Source organism: Octodon degus, unplaced genomic scaffold (assembly GCF_000260255.1).
Source record: "Octodon degus isolate 3935 unplaced genomic scaffold, OctDeg1.0 scaffold00048, whole genome shotgun sequence".
NCBI classification, from domain to species: domain Eukaryota; kingdom Metazoa; phylum Chordata; class Mammalia; order Rodentia; family Octodontidae; genus Octodon; species Octodon degus.
The window spans coordinates 11,361,445-11,365,205 of NW_004524624.1; the positions used below are offsets into that span (position 1 = coordinate 11,361,445).

At 40.0% G+C, this 3,761-nt stretch overlaps 1 pseudogene; it reads left to right on the forward strand.

The window, feature by feature from the left end:
* The first annotated feature begins 2,598 nt into the window (after positions 1-2,598).
* On the forward strand, positions 2,599-3,162 carry LOC101559681 (annotated as a pseudogene).
* Positions 3,163-3,761: the final 599 nt, after the last annotated feature.

Below are 3,761 nucleotides of genomic sequence, written 5' to 3' on the forward strand. Positions count from 1 at the left end.
AACCAGGGATTGAACTCAGGACCTTGTGCTTGCCAGGGAAGCAGTTATTCCACTGAGCCATCCCCCTTGCCCCCTTATTTTTTATTTTTAAAGAACATAAAATAGATATATAAAGAAAAAACAGCATTAGAAATGATACAAGATTTCAGTAAACAAAGTAATAGGAATTCAACAGTGGTTCTTGTATTACATGAGTCTATCTTCAAATTAGTTGTTCGCATTACCAGATACAAATGTGAATGATTCATTTAAAAAAAAAATAATGAAGTTATAAGAAATTCAGAACAGGAAAAACAATTAGAGTAAAAAAAATTAAGCATTAACTGCTCTTTTCACAAGACCAGCAGAAATCGACAATACAATTATCCAAACTATTCTGCATATACGCCCAAATATCTTTTTCATTTTAATTGATTAATTAATTTGTGGTGCCAGGGTTCAAACTCAGAACCTTGCACTTGCCAGGCAGGCACTTATGCCACTAAGCTATATCCTCACACCCTACTTTCTTTTTTACAGTGAGAAAAATAGAAGTTTAGATGAATTAGGATGACTTTCACTGTAAGTGACACACCTGGGATTTGAACCTATAGTCCTGAATATCAGAATTTATGCTTATGCCTAGAAAACTTTACTGTGAATGACACAAAATATATAAATGATAGTGAATGAAATTTCTTTTCCTCTGGGCTGAGGAGTTAGCTCAGAGGTCTAAGTATCTGCCTGGTAAGTGCAAGGACTCAGTTTGATCCTTGGTACTACATGCTGTGGGTTGTGGTGGCACACACCTGTAATCCCAGTGCTGGGGAGGCTGAGACAGGAGGATTACTAAAAGCCTGAGCTGCATAGTGAGACCCTGTGTCCTGTCAATAAATATATAAACATTTAAAAATTTCAGTTACTGCTGAAAGCATGCAGCCATCCTAACCTCACCCCCAACCTCAACTTTATTTAGGAATAATATTGGAAAAATACATTTTTAACATCCTGAGGCCATATATGAAAAAGATATGTGTATAATTCTACCTAAGATTGATACTGTTCCATAGAAATCTTTGATGACCTTTTCAATAGGTTCATCTAATATATTTTACATAGTCCTGCATAACTATCATTTTGAGAGCTCTGTATTCTTCATCCAGGAGCATACAGCAACTTCTCTTGCCTTCTGAATTATGCTCTTTGTTATTTTCTATATGCTACATCTGGAGGTGTTAGAATATTTCAAGTTTGTATAACTGGAAAATATTTTACTTTTAGTTTTCAAAGGTATGTTTGCTAAGTATAAAATTCAAAGAGGACAGATGGTTTTTTTCCCTTTCTTTCAGTCCTTTAATTAGTCTAGTTTCTTGCACACTTGGTCTTTTTTTTTTTTTTCTTTCTAATGTGGAATAAGATGCTATTTAATTTTGTTCTTCCATAGCTAATTTTTTTTATGTACATGATTTAATGATTTTTTCTTCATAATTAGTTTTGGACAATTTCATTTTTGTGTATCTGGGTATAATTTTATTCAAATTTTTGTGCAAAAGGTTCATTTTTCTTGGAAATGTAGTGTTATAAGTTCAACTAAATTCAGAAATTTTAAATTTTAAATATTTATTGCCTACCTCTTTCTACTTTGAGAATTCTTTTTTTTTTTTTTTTTTTTTGGTGGAACCGGGGATTGACCTCAGGTCCTTGTGCTTGCCAGGGAAGCACTTATTCCACTGAGCCATCTCCCCGGCCCCTACTTTGAGAATTCTAATTATACGAATATAAGTTTCTTGATTTTGACACAGTGAACTCTTACATGACTGATCTGTAAGTTCTTCATTTTTATTTTGGACAATTTTTATTGTTGTATTCATTTAAGTTTGTAGACAATTTATTTACAAAAAAATAAAGTAAAAATAAAAAAATAGATTTAATACTGCCCCCCGAAAAAAAATCCTAGGGCCAGGCATGGTTGCACACACCTGTAATCCCAGCACTCAGGAGGCTGAGGCAGGAGGACCACCAGGAGTTAGAAGCCAACCTGGGCTTCATAGAGTTCAAGCCCAACTTGAACTGAATAATGAGAATCTGTCTCAAAATTTTTTAAAAAACATTTTCCAGTAGGGTATTAATTTAAATTCCAATACTTTAGGAATTCAATTCCTGGCCAGGAGAACACTCTTGTTTAGAGAATAGCATGAGAGGATGGAAAGGCCACTGCACTGAGAATAAGACAATCTGAGTTTACTTTGCTACAAATATCCAAATGAATGCCAGAATAAATTAATTTCACTAGGCCACTGTGTTTTAAGTGAAGGAAATAAACTAGGAAATCTCCGTTCATAAATCTATGAATTTTACATTTTGCGCATGGAAATCTTTTTATTTCATTATAGATATTACAGGTCTTTTTCAGTTCCTGGGACCAGTGTAAGAACATAAATGTAATAGTGCTGTGTACTTGCTGGGCATGGTGGTGCACGCCCGTACTCCCAGCACTCTGGAGGCTGAGGCAGGAGGATCCTTAGGAGTTCGAGATCACCCTGGGCTACAAAGTGAGCTCAAGGCCAGCCTGAACTGGGTAACAAGACCCTGTCTCAAATAAATAAACAAACAGACTGGATGATGGTGGGCGCTGAGGAAGACTCTTGAGTGCTCTTTAGAGCTGGGGTTCGGGTGGCTCTGGAGGCCTGGCCCGCATTGCAGAGCGCTGTGGATAATGCTTTCGGGGGCCTGCGCAGCCGGGAGAAGGCCGAGTGGCTGGGGAGTGCCGTAGAGGATTACTTCACCCACAATGCTGACTTGGAGCTCTATGAGGTAGAAGACTTCCTTGGGGAGTTGATGACCAATGAAGTCGATACCGTTGTGGAGGATGGGAGTCTGCCCCAGGTGAGCCAGAAGCTACAGACCATGTTCCACCGCTTCCAGAGGGGTGATGGGGCTGCTTTGAAGGAGATGGCCTCCTACATCACCCAGAGAAAGTATAAAGTCACAACCACTGCACTTAAGACAGCCAGAGAAACTGATGAGGATGAAGATGGTGCGGACAGTGTGGAAGAGATGGCGGTCACAACTACGAATGAAGCGGCTGCTGTGCAGCCTGAAACTTCTGATTCAAACTCTCAGACTATTAAGGAAGAGGATATAGTAGAAGATGGCTGGACCATTGTCTGGAGAAAGAAATGAGTGGGGCCAGAAATGTTTTGGGCCCTTGTGGACTGGCGTTCTAAGACTTATTTTTAGGGCTTTTTTGGAGACCCCCCCATCTCCTCTCTTGTTCTACTGTTTAGCTCCCTCCAGGAGAGGAAAAGCCCTGCAGTCTTGGTTGTAGGGGTGACAGGACCTCCCCACCATGCCCCCTCAGGCTGTCAGTTGCTGCCATAGGTTTCCCAGTACAGTTCCTGTTGGGTAGTCAGTATGAAGAGGAGGGGACAAGTGAGTATGGTGTGGCTGGAGGAGCTAGACTGCTAGAGAGTGGATAGGTGGACCTGTGGACAGGACCAGCCAAAGGACCAGTACTTGGGCACTAGGGGGCTGGCCGGTTCAGGACTGATGAGATAGCATTAAGACAGAAGAGAGTATTTTAAGATGTGGACAAAAGTAGCTGTTCCTGCTCTGCTAGACACATGCAAGAAGGAATTCCTATCTCTGCCCAGGTGAGGTCGGGAGAGTAGAGCTATTTTTGGTTTCCTCCAACTTCTTTCCTCATTCTTTCTCTCATCTTATTTAAGTCCAGGGAGAAGCTTAACATCTTAATAAATAACGCCTTCTTGTTTAACCTGTAG